The sequence below is a fragment of the Osmia lignaria genome, chromosome 14 (genome assembly GCF_051020975.1).
Source record: "Osmia lignaria lignaria isolate PbOS001 chromosome 14, iyOsmLign1, whole genome shotgun sequence".
NCBI classification, from domain to species: Eukaryota; Metazoa; Arthropoda; class Insecta; order Hymenoptera; family Megachilidae; genus Osmia; species Osmia lignaria.
The window spans coordinates 13,442,256-13,459,432 of NC_135045.1; the positions used below are offsets into that span (position 1 = coordinate 13,442,256).

Below are 17,177 nucleotides of genomic sequence, written 5' to 3' on the forward strand. Positions count from 1 at the left end.
TTAGATTACAATTTTCTGGAGCTAGTGAAGCGAGGGAACAGTACTTGTGATTGTTCCATTCATTTTTGAAAAAATCTCACAAATTAAAGCAGAACGGTGGTAACATGTAGACAGGATGTCCCATTGTAATCAATAAATGCGATTATCTCGAGAACTATTCGTTATTTGAAAAAACGTTTCATACGAAACTTTTCCTGTTTCGAGGGGTGGCGTAATCCAGTGCCGCTATTTTGCTTGTAAGTGTACTCATGAAGGACAGATGAAGGTCATCTTTATTTCTTTTTAATGGAATTACAAAATTTCTTATGCATTATTCGATGCATCTTGATATTCTGAATACAAATGTGTTAACCTATTTATGTCGAAAAACTATTATTTTAGGAGATATTTTAATTTAATAAAAATTGCAAATCTCCATTATTAATTACATAAGTGTACACTCGCGCAATATTCTATGACACGTGGAATTTTTGTTTTTAGGATGTAGAGAATAATGATAGAATTGCAACAACTTATACCTTGTAACATTTTATTTAAAAAAACTGAAAACAGTTAAGTAGCAAACATTCAGTACATAATTTATGTATCTGCAAATTCTCGAATACGTTACCCTCCACATCAATACATTTTTCAATGGGTCGCTTAATTATCAGCTTGCACATTCATGAGTATTTCCAGAGTGACACATTTGAATGCCTGAGATATTCTCTCTTTCATATTTTCAATACTTGTCGGCTGACGGCTAAAAACCTTTTCCTTCACATAACCCTTCACATAATATCTCCCAAATTAATAGTTTTCTGATATATAAATAGGTTAACACATTTTTATTCAGAATACCAAGATGCATCGAATAGTGCATAAGAAATTATATAATTCCGTTTAAAAAAAATTAAGATGACCTTCATGTGTCCTTCATGCGTACATTTACAGACAAAATAGCGATACTGGATTACGTCCCTCTCGATATAGAAAAAGTTTCATATGAAACATTTTTTCAAATAACTAATAATTTTCGAGATAATCCCATTTATTGATTAAAATGGGACACTCTGCGTACAAGAAAAAGTGGCTGAAAATAGTGTCTTTAACGACATACATATTTAAAGGTCATCGAAATCAGTGAGGGAACCCCTTTTCTATTTAATTACCTAATTTTCTAATTATGTTAATTTAAACAAACCAATAAGCATCAAATTGTAATAATTAGAATAAACAGCTTAATATTGATATATCGAAGTATTAGTCTTAATAAAAGACTTGATATTATGGAGAGTACGATAATTGCTAATTAATTCTTAAATTATAAGCCGCATTTGTATGCAGCACGCGACACGCGATATCTACATTTGTATCGTTAAGTACTCAATTGAATTACGTAATTGATTGAATCGGTTACGGTTTGTTTAATGAATTAGTGTAAGCTGTAATTTAACAGCTAATATAATTTAACCGACTTCGACAAAGGAGGAGGTTACTCAATTCGATCAGTATATTTTATTTTTATTTTTATTTTATTGTTTTTTTTGTATATATACATATATATTCACCGATTACTCAGAGACGGATGGACCAAATCGGAATGAAACCTTTCGCATCTTGTAGAGTATGTCTCCCGATTCGTCTCGTAAAAAAAAATTTTGCATTTTTTTATTCGTAACGACTTTTATTGCAAAAAACATCATCTATATTTTTCGGCGTGTACTCTGCAAGGAATGTACCGATCGCGATGAAACCTTTCACATTTAATAGAAGATATTTCCACGATGACGTCACATGTAAAAATTTATGTAATTTGTTATTGTTAATAACTATTATTATAGCAATAACCCTATTCCTCGGTGTTACTTTGCAAGGAATGCACCGATCGCGATGAAACTTTTTACATTTACGATAGTAGGAGAGATTTCCGCGATGATCCCAGTTGCAAACAGTTTTTATTAACCATCTAAATTCGATCAATATATTTTTTTTTGGTTTATGGTTATTATATAATCAATGAAAACACAAAACCACCTTACGGTATCCTACAAATACTGCTCGTTCCATTAAAAAATGTGAAATAAAATAATTTTTAACAAAAAATACAAACGACTTCGAGATGCACTAAAAAGTGCAAAATAATTTGTATTTTATTTATACAACTACGTGACAATTATATTTATACAACTACATGACAATTATTAATAAAATCTCTTGCTGCGTTAACAAAATGCGCTAAAAAGTATCAAATAATTTGAAGACCTCATAAGTTTCAGGATAGAAGACAGGATAGAGTCAGATCATTTACCACTGAAATTGGAAATATGTATATGGGGAAACCAGGTTAGAGAAACAAGAAGAAGAGCTATGGAAAGAGAGACTGCTTTGGACGGAGGAAGGAAAGAGACACTACCAGGAGGAAGTGGAATAAATTGAATTCGAAAAGAAGGATCCAAATGAAATGATGGAGGAGATGGTACACAAGATCAACGGGATGGTACTCAAGAAAGTAGTAAAGGTAACGAAAATATAACTAGGGTACAAGAAATGAATAAAGAACGCACAGAGGGAAAAAGAGAAACGCGTAAAGAGCTGAGAAAATGGAGAAGAGGAAAATGACAAAAAGAGACATACATTCAGAAAAGAAGAGAATTCAAGAAACTCTGCGAGAAGAAGAAGAACCAACAACAGAAGAAAGAAGAAGAAGATAAAATAGAACAGATTAAAAACACTAACGAAATATGGAAATGTATCAACCGGGAAAGGAAAAGAAGAAGAAGAATAACAAACAAAGTAAGCATACAGGGCTGAAGAAGACACTTCATGAAATTATTATTAGAAGGAAAAGAACACAAAGACCAAAGAGAGGTTAGAGGAAACGGAAGAACAGCAGGATCCAAGTGAAATTATAATGGAACAAAAAGAGAAGAGACAAATTAAGAATTTGAAAAAAAGGAAAGCAGCAGGAGAAGACGGCCTAGAAAACGAGGTCTGGATATATGGAGGAAGAACGGTACTCATTAGAATCACAACACTGATAAACAAAATATGGAGGGGAGACGGAATGCCAAGGAGATAGAAAGTAGGCATAATTAGCCCTATATTTAAGAAGCAAGACAGGGATGATGTAAAGAATTAGGGAGGGATAACGCTGCTAAATACGGCATACAAGATATACGCGATGATTTTGAAGAACAGATTAAATGCAGAACTAGAGGAAAAGAAAATCATACCAGAGACGCAAGCAGGCTTCAGAAAAGAAAGAAGCATAATGGACAACATTTTTATACTGAACTACCATATGTTGTAAACAGAGAAATCAAAGAGAAAGTAGGAAAGATATATGCTTTCTTTGCAGACCTAACAGCGGCTTTCAATAAAGTAAACAGAAAAAAACAGAAAAATTATGGAGGAAAAGGGAATAAATAATACTTTAAGAACGAGAATCAATAAAATTTACAAAGAAACAGAAAATAGGATAAGAGTTAATGGGAAAGTATCCGAAAAGTTTTGGACAACGAAAGGATTAAGGTAAGGATGCCCATTAAGCCCTATCTTATTCTCGCTATATACGGCGGACTTATCGTTAAGAGAGAAGCTGAGAGGACAAGCAGGAGGAATGATGATCGGCAAAGAGAAGATATGGTCATTGTCGTACGCTATGCGCGGGTACCCGATATTACGGGCTCGGGCGGACATCCGATACATCCGTGCAGTCGGGTAGCCCGATTATTTCGGGTTCGGTCGGGTACAGTCGGGCAGATTCGGACGAGCTCCCGTGGCCCGCGACCCAACTCTCATGTACTTACTTGTTAATACTTGCAATAAACATGTGCAAAATCTGTTTTATATGGAATTTTGAAATAAGATAGTTTAATAATAAGATAATTTGGAGCTCGTCCGACTCTGCCCGATTGTACCCGACCGAACCCGAAACATTAGTCGGGCCGCACATCACTATCGTACGCAGATGATATCGTACTATTAGCAAAATACCCGCAGGACTAAAAGGAAATGATAAGCAAAATGAAAAGATATTTTGAAAAAAAAAGAGTTAATTCTAAACGCTAGAAAGTCGAAGATGATAATTTTCAAGAAAAGGAGAAGCCAGAAGAAAAAGGAGAAATGGAAATGAGGAGAAGAAGAATTAGAAGAAGTAAAAGATTTCAAATACCTAGGGTATCACATAGTGATGAAGCAAACATGGAGAATAGGGGAAAGAAGATTAAAAAACAACTATGAAAGAAGGATGAAGATCTATGGAATTTTTGTGAAAAGCGTCATGATGTATGCAACAGAGATATGGGGATAGAGCGAATCGGAGAGACTCGAAAAATGATACTATTTAAACAGTGCCGGTTTTAGCAATATTGGCGCCCTGGGCAAGATTATCGTGGCGTCCATTCATGGGATCAAAATTATGCGCCCGCACTCGCGTGGTAAGGGAGCCGAGCATGGCGACAAAAATCCGCACAAAGCGGAGAGCGCGATAACCATTATAAATAGATATAGTAAGTTAAAATACAGGGTGTAAACGATAATTTTGGCAGAAATCATAGGGTAAGTATTTTGAGCATAGGAACCCGTGTCCGGAAATGCACCAATAAAGAACTACGGCGATCCTTAATTTTGGTCTTTAGCGCCTGATTGGTAGGCAAACCATCGTTCTCGGGCTGACTCTGAGATTCCCGCGTTTTGTTGTTGTTGTTTTCACTCTCCTCCCCATTGATTCGTTTTCTGTTGTTTTAGAAAGTTAAATTTTGTTTGACAGATGTCTAACAATCGTTGATTTTTTTTAGTTTATTGTAAAACTTTCAATGTTTGTCGTTTTTGTCACCTCCACGACTGGCCCACCTCAAAAGAAACGGTTTCCAGAACGATGGTTGCCTACCCATCACGCGATAAAGCCAAAATTAAAGATCGCCGTAATTGTTTACTGGTGCATTTCCGGACACGGGTTCCTATGCTCAAAATACTTGCTTATGGAACCTCTACCTACCCTATGATTTTTGCCAAAATTAGCGTTTACACCCTGTATATGTATATAGGTAAAAAACGTGTCAGGAAAGATGTAGACATAAATGCTGCAGCATATATAGCATATATATAATATTACATATGAGATGTAGATAGAGAGAAGAGACAATGAGAAAATATCGGTATACATATTCGCATAGTACTCTAGGGACACCGGGCTGCGGCGCCCTCTACAGATCTAGCGCCCTGGACGATTGCCCCCCCTCCCTAACGACGGCACTGTATATAAAGTAGTAATGTATAAAATGGATATTAGGTTTGGACGTCAACACATCAACATACGTATATGTGTAGTAATGGACGAAACAAAAGAGGACAATATAAAGGTGGATACAGAGGCATGCAACAGAACACAGTAACGTATCTCCGTCGCGTAACACACTGTGCAACATTTGTCGTTGCGCGACGATGTTACGTTGCAGACGTTGTTACGTTGCGGACGTATATACTTACTTACATACACAGAATCTCGTGGCGTATCATCAGTTCATGGTTCGTATGCACGTCCAAACTTGCATAGATGGACGTGTGTGAAGTTAGCCCCGCACTTTTCGAATTTTGTATTTTTTGAAATTGTGCTGTATTGTGCTACGTTTGTGCCGTATTGTGCCGTAAACCGCAACTCCGTAAGTCAAAGTGTACTTAAGAAAACTAAAATAAACAAAATTTTTGATAGCCTCGCACTTTTCGAATTTTGAGTTTTTCTTTTTTGTGCCGAATTGTGCTATCAATAACAATTAAGATAATAAATAAAAACAAAATTATACTAGCCCCGCACTTTTGCCGAAACGAACTTGTTCTTTTTTTAGATAATTTATGATAACTTGTGCTACGTTGTGCCGTCGATAGAAACTCGGTATCTCTATCCATTTTGTAGATAAAAAATGGGTAATTATTTAGATTACGGACGGTAACTCCGATTTCGATGATTTTTGAATATGTTGTAGAAATCAACATTTTGAACAACTTTTTCCTATACATGTAACCGCCGCTCGGCCTTAGTTTTCGAGATATTTTCGAAAAACTGTTGAAACTAACACATTGAATTCTGGCCATCCATGTGCGTCCGTGACAACGTACGCATTAGTATGGGATTGCCGCTTTTCTACTGTTTCTGCAGGCAACAGCACGGCGACCGATGACCAATATATACCTTGTGTACATCAGTGTACTTCTGCATTCATGATTTCAATGTATCGTAGCTATGATGGCAGCTGGGAATTTAATATAGCCTAACGGCGACCAGACACACATACTGAGATTCAAAATCATGAAAATTAGTTAAATTTAATTTTTAAGCCCATCTGTTATACATGAATATATATAATATATTGGTGTCGGTCACCGTGCTGCTGCCTGCAAAAACAATAGAAAAGCGGCGATCGCATACTGACGCGTAAGAAGTACACGGACGCACACGAACAGGCAGAATTCAATGTATTAGTTTCGACAGTTTTTCGAAAATATCTCGAAAACTAACGCCGAGCGGCGGTTATATGTATAGGAAAAAGTTGTTCAAAATGTTGATTTCTACAACATATTCAAAAATCATCGAAATCGGAGTTACCGTCCGTAATCTAAATAATTACCAAAAAATGTTGAACTTTTAGGAATACGAAATTTAATATTCGTATAACTTACGAAAGGCGATAGATAATCGAATTCTGCAATTTGTACTGAATTGTGCTACTTACAATCTGCGAGACACAATCGTTAAAAGTTGATATTAGCTTAAGTGACAATAAAAATTAACGAAAAAGCTTGGGGATGAATCAAAAACTTGAGATTTTCGAAATTTCTTTGATTGTGCCGGATTGTGCTAGACTAACACAACAAGTTTTCCTAATGACAAAATGTCGTCAGATCGCCAGATTTCGCAGCGCTGGCAAATACGTTAGGAATTTGCATGCGTTTAAAAGCTGGATAAGTGCAAGAGAGATTGGGACCCAAACATTGTAAATACAGTAAAACCTGGATAAATGCAACGAAAGAATGCTTGGATAAGTGCAACATCGCTATCCCCTCCACTTGGGGGGATCTCCCTAGGCGAACCGAGCCGCTCGACGAGGAAACCGTGTAATATGATCCGACCGTAATATCCGTGTGACTAATACTAATTGACCGATAAAACTTTTTTATTTTTAACTTTTTCTTAATGAAACTTTTACTAACGCATTTGTGAGATTTTTCTGATTAAAATGACACCAAACACGATATAGTTTGAATTATATTTATAAACAATAATAATAGAATAAACAAGATAGAATTGACACCACGACTGAATATAAATGATGTGTACGGACGCAGAATCGACATGTCATGTCGACTAAATACAAAACGTGTGTACGGACTCAGAATCGACATGTCGGCTGAATACAAAAGATGTGTACGGACTCAGAATCGACACCTCGCTTGGATAAATGCAACCACTGGGTCCCAATCTCGGTTGCATTTATCCAGGTTTTACTGTACGATACGGGCGTTTCTGTTGCATGTTTGTACCCACCTTAAGAATAGAAGCGTGCAGGAGAGCGGTGAAATACGAAGAAAAAATAAGGATGAAAGGAATAAACAAGATAATACTGCAATACTGGACAGCGGTAGATACAAGATGCGGGAGAAAAAGATCGAAATGGGAAGAATAGAGAAGACAATACTATGAAGAGAAAGGAATAGAAATAAAGGATATTAAATTTAGGTTACGGGAGATCTAACGCTAACAGAAAATCTGTTACAGTCAGACAAAGCAGAACAGTGCGAATCTTTCTATGAGAGAATAGTAGTAGGAAGGTATAACGGAAAATACAGAGAAATAAGGGAGGAAAACCGAGCTTATTATCTGAAAGCAGAGTATAAAGGCAGGGATCAGTCAATGATTGCAAGGTTCAGATGTGAAAATGAAGAAAGAGGCAATAGATACTGGAAAAATAAAGAGAATAACGTCTGTAGAATGTGTGGACAAGGAGAGGAGACAATAGAACAATTATTAAAAGAATGAATATTTTGCAGGGACAAGAGCAGCGGAGAAAATGAATGAGGTAAATATGTAATCCGAAGAAGGAAGGAGATAGACCAGAAACAGAAGACCTGAAGTTCACGGGCAATATTATTGTATATAATTTATAGAATATTGTAGGCGCAATCACGTTCCAAACCCTCTTTCAAAGCAGAAAGGCATGAAATAAAGTTATCTATCTAAATATGAAATAATTTCTATTTCATTTATACCAATACTCCACAGCTATTAATAAAACCTATTTAATCATTAAATAGTATACTAAATACATTTCAACCGTTTCGGAGGCGGCGGGAAATTAAATATACCAGAATAAACGATGCTGCCAATAACGATTTGATTGCGGTATGGCGAGCTTGGTAATTAATAAGTCGTAAGAAAAAATACGGAACGTTATAGATACGGCTGAAAACATTTGTAATTGTAACGATTGTATCAGAAGTTGGTAGCACTTCTGATGTGCATGTAGTTAATCCGTAATGGGTACTTATACTGATTCCCATTGAATATTGTTTACTTGAAATTATCAAATGGGTCACTTGGTGACCCATGAGTTATAGGTTACCGACAACTGAACTAGGATCTTCCTAGTAGAAGAAAAGTGTTTAATTTTGCGCCGCCTCCGAAAAGGTTGAAATGTATACTATTTAACGATTAAATAGGTTTTATTAATAGTTGTGGAGTATTGGTATAAATGAAATAGAAATTAATTTACACTTTTTAGCGCATTTTGTTAAAATGCAGCAAGAAATTTTATTAATAATTGTCACGTAGTTGTATAAATTAAAATATAAATTATTTTACACTTTTTAGCGTATTTTGAAGTCGGTTGTATTTTTTGTTAAAAATTATTTTATCGTATAAATGAACGATCTCAACTGACTTAACGATAAAACTAAAGGTCGAAGATATTGAAGAAAATTTTTTGTTAAATTATTATTTCAATGTAAACAGAAATGAATCCATTTCAGTATGCGCATCAATTAGGTAAGTAAAATGAAAAATATGTGCATGTATATTATATTTTGTTTTTAATTTGAGTCTAGAGGATTTTATTTTTAATTTTAAATATTTAAGAATTCAAGTTACAAGAAAAACAGAAATAATTACTATAGTATATAATATTTCTAATTAAAAATTAAAAAACAAAAGTGATGTTATACAAAATTTTTATAATGAAACATAATATTTTGTCCTTTCTGCTAGACATGCAATTCTTGCAATATCACAAAAAGTGTAGGATAGAAATAATTTCAGGCAAAAATCAAACAAAATCAAAAGAAACTGTGTCAGACAAGTAGATGGTAAAGAAAACAGTAAAGTTTTCAACAAGCGAATCCTTGATTATTATCGATGCAAGGTGCACGAAATATAATAGGAAAGTTTCCATAATGATCGTCTGCCACTAGGTATTTTTTTCCACGTAATTTCCAGGTATTTTCTCTATTGAGATTTCAATGTTGCCTCTTTCTACCGCAGACAAAGAGCCGTTCAAACGTTTATTTCTCGTTTTTCACCCTTAGTTTTTCTTACACGCCTCTTCGCGTATTGTTTTCAAAGACGTCAATGATGAATGAATTATACTTGAACGACCCTCGCCAACAAAGAATTACACGGTGCATTTGCTTGTCTAGCTGAACGTAGCTGGTAGCCAATAGGGATCCTTATTTTTATCTTTGAAACATGTTAGCATGCGCCTACTAATAAGTGAACTTTGACGTACGCAACACTCTCAACGTGAATCTTTCATTTCAATTTTATCGTACGATCTATCACTCATATTGGTTGTTTAAAATTTTATTAAAAATTGTGTTTCAAAATATTATTAATCATAAATATCTAAAAGTTATTCATAATCAACAGATACGTACTTATGTATCTTTTTTTATTTCGTTTCTATTGACAATTTTCATTTCTAACACTTACATATAAGTATCGTTTACCATGTCATCTTCAATTATAATGTGCAATGTAGTATTACCGAAAATCATTCTATTATAGGTGCAACACGCTCAGCAAACAAGTTAGATGACCTCAAAGTTCCATATATGTACAACATAAGTAACGTAAGACAATGAAGTCATTATTTATTGTGTACATCTTCTACTGATAAACAATCAACTTTCACACGGAAGCTATTCAGGAATCATGAAAACGTCCTTGCAAATTCATTATACTTTTCGATCTATCTAGCATTGATCGTTGATGAAATTGACAGTTCGTTTTCGCGCTTAACGCGTGTATTCTTACGTGGTATAATTAGTTACTAATTAATAGTAGCAGCTAGAGAATAATGGTTAGTTCCCATGACGATTGCAATCAAAAATTCCAAAGAGACGACCACGGTCATTAAATCTTAGATCGGCCGCGTATACATACGCAAAGCTAGTGTAGTTTGTTTTGTTTTGAAGGAAATTGAGCTGGGAATCGTATTATTATGCATTGTACGAGCTTAGCTGCACGGTTCGTTAACATTCATGAGTGCGCGTTGCGCCGACAAAAGGGTTGCCACGATACAGTTTCACACATTTTTTCTCATTAAGTCATAAGGACACCCTTTAAAAGAGAGGATAAACAGTTAGCTCAGGTATATTGTTCTCCTATCGCTGGAATAATACGCACTTTTTACTACTTTTTTACAAGCTACACCTCTTTGTTTTCAACCTATCGCGTGTTGTCTATGTACTGTTAAATGATTCCATAGGTAATGTCGTTTTCACACATAATTATAACGTATTAGAAGAAATTATATTTTACTCGTTAATCAAAATTATTTTGAAATATCATTACATATACGCGAAAGCGAATCTTTTTAAGGAAAGGTTTATGTAGCCATCTTTACCAAATCTTAAGCGAACTTTTTCATCAAAAGACATGAAACTTGCTTTTGAAATCAGAAGGAGTCCTACATGGTGCTGGAATAGTTGACTAACGGTATATCAGTGGAACAGTATCTAATTTTGACCCAATAAACATGAGAATGAAAAACAAAACTTTAAACGCGTTTTTCTCACAACAACAAAATTACAAACCGATTTGAAATATTGTTGATATTCTTTTGTTTATTGAATTGATTATCGCATGGACCAAAGTGGTGAATTTAGGAAAACACATTCTTTATATACATATATATATATTTTTATTTTAAAGTTGCATCAACCCGAAAGGGTCATTAGCAACCACGCAAGAAGAAAAGAAAAACAAAAACATAAGTACAGATACTCATAGTAGACACAAGGTAACCGTTAAACAAGATTATACCGGATTAAACCAAAACTTAAATTAGATGAATAAGATTTACATGTTTCAAAAAATTAAGCAGTTTTTTACATGATTCAAAGGTTCTAGTAAGCTCTTTGGTGTCTCCATTCACTTGAAATAGTCTTCTTTCGCTCTCATACACCGGGCACGACGAGATAATGTGGTGGATCGAGTTCCTTAAGTTACAATTGTTACACATTGGAGGATCCTCTTTTTTGATCAGATGTACGTAGGAAAAATTGGTATGGCCAATTCGTCGTACTCTTGATAGTATGGTTTGCTGCTTCCTATTGGACAAGAAGGCGGGGCTTCTTTCAAATATATCATTCCTGATACAGTGTATGTAAGTAGCACGAAAGTTTTTCCAGGCAGTGTTCCAATGATTTTTAATAGCTTTGTAGAAAGATGCTACAATTTTTTGGTGGAAGGCTGGTATACTTAGATTTTGACGCTGCTGATTTGCAGCCTCTTTAGCGATTTGGTCCGCTCTCTCGTTCCCTCTTATTCCTAGGTGGGACGGAACCCGTCCAATAAGAATCTCTACAGCTTTATTATTAGATAAAATTACATTATATGTGTCAATGATGTTATTGACCCTATTATGCATAAAATAATTGATAGTATTTTTGATCATTTTTGGTTAAACCTGCATAAAACACCGCAACTTTGTTTTGTTTTTGTCTCAATTAAGAATTTCATTAATTTTTTTCATTTCAGGAAATGCTATTGTTGGATTATTTGATTGGTGGCCACTGTTTTTATCCCATATTTTTATTTTGTAAACAGTGCAGTGACCACCATCTACAACTAACACCACAACAACAAACATTATTTCGTATACTCAAATAATGGACAAAAGTAAAGGACAAAAAGCTTTTGTGCAACATGTTGTGTCGCGTAGCGAACCCTTTGTACCACAAGTTGTCGTAACAGCAATAACTGTCCAAGTAACCGTTATTTACCAAAATTTAGTTTATTATCTATTACCGCGTTATACCAAGTTTTCGAAACCGAATCATAATTTTTATGTTACCCAGATGTTCATCAAAAGTCGAGGTGCTCCTTGGTTTTATTACTTGCTACGGTCATTAATAGAACCCCTCATACCCCTGCGTGGGTCACTCGAGGGTACGATCGGTAACTTCGGATGACCTTTGGGAAGGGACGAAAATTCACACTTATAGGAAATACATAGTTTCAACCCCACTAGTTTTCGACACCACCCCCTCCTTTCCCCCAAAAGCGAATCTGCGTTCACGATTATTTTTGTAAACGCTCCAGCGTACAAAATAAATAGAACGATACGACAGCGAAACATACAGATCATTTTCGACTACCAAGCATTGTAAGACACATCTATCTAATCGAATATAAACGCGTACGCAACATGTTGTATACTTTAAGGAAAAAAAATTCCTACACATCATCTAAAGTCCCCTTAAGCTTTATATTCACATAAAATAAGTGTTAATGTATGGCATTTTTATGTCATCAAATTATGTTAAACTTCTGATGTTTTAAAATTGGTTACTTAATATGTAAAAACCTATTAAATAAATAAAAAGAAACATTTTTGCCATTTACTATGATTAAGTACCATCATTCCTGTAATTTATCCTTTTCTTTCTCAAGAAATTTTTCAATTTCAATTCAAAATATTTGCTTAAATTTAAAAAATCAAAGTTACATTTTCTTATCCTTAAATAACAATCGTAGTGATATATTAAGATTTTAATCTTAATTCCATAGATATTTTCAATTATATCATTATCAATAGTTTCGTAATCATTCTTTTGTTTTCACAAACCAGTCACCTTTATTTGGGCATTATTAAAATTTTAATTCAAAAGATTTGTCTATTCAATTTGGCTATTACAGATATTTTCTGCTTATTATTGATCATCGTTTTTTAACACGTTAGAAAAAAATTATTTCTTTTATTTACTATGTTTTTTATCATATCATTATCAAGGATTTGATTTTGACCTCTTTATTACCTGTACATTTGTTTTTACTGCTAAGCAGTCAAAATTAAATCCGAAATAAAGTAATGATCTCACCAATCTTCAATTTTTATGTAGGTACGTTTTCAATCTATACTAAAAATGAGAAAATTGGTCGTTTCAGTGGAAATAAAAATACATAGATGAATACATATTTGTTTATAATAAATGTTCCAGCGGTGTATACATCCTGAATTGATAATAAAAGTCTCTTATGTAATTTCGATATTTAATACTTTTTCTGACAGGTAAAAGCGCCTTCTTTCTAATTATCGACAATATGATAATCGGTTAGTTCGATGTAGAGTGCATTTAAGTCACTCTTAATCGAATATAACGAGCAAGATAAATTACATGTACAGCGGAAACGTAAAATTTGCATAAAACGCTCATTTCTTAAAACGCTATACTACATAGTAGGTACATATGCCATAGTACGTATTACCTTGCAATCGTATTCTTTTTTTATTATAATGAACGAAACGCTAAAAAGTGTGCCAAGGTGAAATATAAGTAAACTACCACGCCGTAACGTAGACTGATATACTCATTATTATATTCTATTGTATTCATGATGCTTATCTAAAATTCTATTTTTTAGCGATTTAATTATTACCTAATTTCTTATAATTCTTATTTTATTTTATTCAATTACATGAGCAGTTAAAAGCAAAAATAGAAAGAAAATTAGTTGCATATTTTCTCACTACGTGTCAGCCTTCTATTTTATTAATTGTTGGATTACATTATTATGATAATGAAGGTAGTATTATTACGTAGATATTTATGCGTTTTCGTTTGCTCGATTACTAACGTTTTTATCAGATAGTGATTGAAATAAGTTCACTGAAATTCTTATTAATTACAGTAACTACATGTGATTAAGTAATTTATTTTATTTTATAAACAGTCAGACATAGGAAATATTAAAATCGAATGAAATTTAAATACTGACAAAAACTGTTTTATTAAACAATATAAGTTAACTTCTACAAGATTTCATAAATCATGGATTTACCCCTTCTGGCTTATTATGAGCAACATAATGTGCTGCGATCATGCCTGATTATCATCAAGATTAAAATTAATACTCGTCACATAAGTGTGTAAGTACACTATGTCCATGATCGTGGGCTCTAGATATGTATTATGCGTTACTTACATATGTTATTTTATAACTCTAAAAACGAACGTGTAAATAATAATCAAATCTAATGATTAATGAAATAAGAAAACTAATAATTAAACTTATTTTTCTAAATTAAGCGTAACCGTTCGTAAGATAAAATAAAAAAAGAATAAGAATTTTAAGAAGTTAAGTAATTCTGTTGTACCATGAATGTGATTCATTTTATATATGAACACGAGAAAAAACTAAGAAATCTCATAAATATTTATTTTTTTCAATTATGTATGTAAATACAGAAGAAAAAAAATTACTTTTATAAATATCTGAATAGTTTAATATCTAAAAGTACTGTCATTAAAAGAATTAAAGCGTGAAATAAAGAAAAAAAGATAAGTAATTAATTGAAATAGTTTCATAGCTATTAAAAACTACAAATATCATACCTACTATCAATTATGACGCGAATCCTTTGCTAATTGTAAACTATAATTAACAGTTAATGAAAAACAAGTTTTCTGACATTCGGAACTGCTTTTTAAAATATTATACGATTAAATCTGAAAATTTCAAACAAGTGTACGGTTCAAATCAGAATTTAGCAGATTTACGAACAACAAATATCTGATGGATGACGAATAATATCTCATTTACGATTAACGAATAATTTTCAACTGTTTTCACGAAGAAACATTTGTATTTGAATCATCAATAAACATAAATCGCGGTATTATTTGGATAAGGTAGAAATAATTTTGTATTCAAAAGTACATTTTCGTTTGAGTAATTATTTCTTCATATAAATAGAAAGAAATTGATGTAAATTGTACGAAATTGCATATTTTAAAGAATTCAGTATGCAAGCATCAAATTATTTGGAATCAGCGAGCTAATTTAGTTCATTTTAATTACTCTACTGGTAATTGATAGAAATAAATTACTACTCCAAAATCTGTTATTGATTAATTAAAACTTTAATTAAATAAACATTAAAAAGTATCTCAAAGTGCAATAATAACAAACAGTAACAGTTAAAATAACAAATACCCGCTATGAATAACGTAAATAATTAATAATAGGTGAATAAAAAATAATGGCCAATTCTGCTTAAGACTCATAACATTTGTGAAAGATGAAAATTACAACATGTAGACCGGCTGATATAGAGGCCGCAGGTGGTAGATAGAGAAGTATTATCAATTGAAGATTACAAGGAACGATAAAGCAGAAACAAGAAAAAAAGTTAAATTCTTACCAATTTCATGCAGAGGTTTCCCTTTAATCCAACAGATTGCACTGAACAGAAGACGTAACGGGATTTCTAAAAGCCGATACCACAAGGTTTTCTACGAAAGCCGCACTCGCGTGTCGAGAAATCACCGGTCGTTTTTCTCCCGTAACAAAACGAACAGAAGATTTTACGATCTACCTGTCGCAGGTAATAGATGTCACATAAGTGATTTCGCAGTTTCACGGTTTCACAAACACTAAGCGGATGATTTCGCTTTCACTAAAAGGGCTCCACTTCTCATCACAATTCGTAGAATTCATTGGTGAGCAAACTTCATTAAACTCCCAACCATAACGAAGCTCGCGTCCTCGATGCCGACCGTTTGACACGTCGTATTTATTGAGTTCACCAACACGCTTCGAGACAAATCAGAAAGAGAATTCTCATTCTTTCTCCGCGTTACGTAACACCAGAGAATCCATGCCATCGAATAGTGGGCAGGTTCGTTTCCTCGGTACACACATGAATTTACACGAACACCGGTCACCCAATTTCTCCGCTGACCAATGCTCGACCTTCAAAAACGGGTGCAATAACCTTCCACGGTGACGTCTGTCCGCCGTTAGCACGTGGTGAATTACTCGCAATACCGTTCGAGGAATCGAATATTAGAGGTGAATTGGAGAACACGTGGTCGGTTGGTTGGTTGCGTGAGAGCAACGTTAACGCTCGAACGTCGTGAGAATACTAAAGAAGAGGTAGGTGGTGCCGATTCGTGTTCACGGAAACGACCTCCCTTGGTTGAAAGTTGTTGACGATAGGAGCCGGTCAGAACGGAAATCGAGCCACGAGCCACGAGCCACGAGCCATGAGCCACACGCGCTTCGAACCGGGTAACGGAGCGCAAAACGAACCACCCCTTGCATCCGGCACGTATTTACGTGAAACGCGCACAGGTGGTACGTGACTATCGTAAGATCGTGCGAGAAGATAATTACGTATGCGTCCGATCGAGCAAGAAACGAGATATGTAAGGGCGAATTGCCGTGAAAGATCCAAAGATTTCAACGACTTACTGGGATCAAGAAGGCTTTATAAGTGTGTTAGTAACACGCGAGAAAGAGAACCGAAGCGGACGGAATGCGTGCGATACAGCAACACTTAGGTAAGTACTTACTTAGGTAGGAAGGAAGGAATTGCGTCAAACGTAGCGTAAAAGATTGCGCGCGAAAGGTCCGCGTACGACTATCGGTATAGTTAGGTGATTAGAACAAGGTCTTATCAGCGTGAGCGTGCACGAGGTACTGAACCACGGCACCGGGTATCCAGTGCCGGCCCCTCTTTACACGTAACACACGAGTGGAGGGACAGACAGGTGCTCCAGCTTCTGTCTGTCCGCCTGTCTGCCCGCCTGTCCGCCCGCCCGACACGTTTGCTCCATCGCATCGTTTAAGCTGCGTTCACACTTCAAACAAGATCTTATGTAATATCGGCTGCCTTTCAATCACACGTTTCAACATT

The 17,177-nt window shown here is 34.6% G+C and overlaps 1 long non-coding RNA gene across 1 annotated transcript in view; it reads right to left on the reverse strand.

Annotated features, from left to right (window-relative positions):
- Positions 1-16,968, reverse strand: part of LOC143306081 (uncharacterized) — a 103,843-nt gene extending 86,875 nt beyond the window's left edge. Inside the window, exon 1 of the long non-coding RNA XR_013063482.1 lies at positions 15,681-16,968. This is a non-coding gene — a long non-coding RNA (uncharacterized LOC143306081). The remainder of the gene's footprint in view (positions 1-15,680) is intronic.
- Positions 16,969-17,177: the final 209 nt, after the last annotated feature.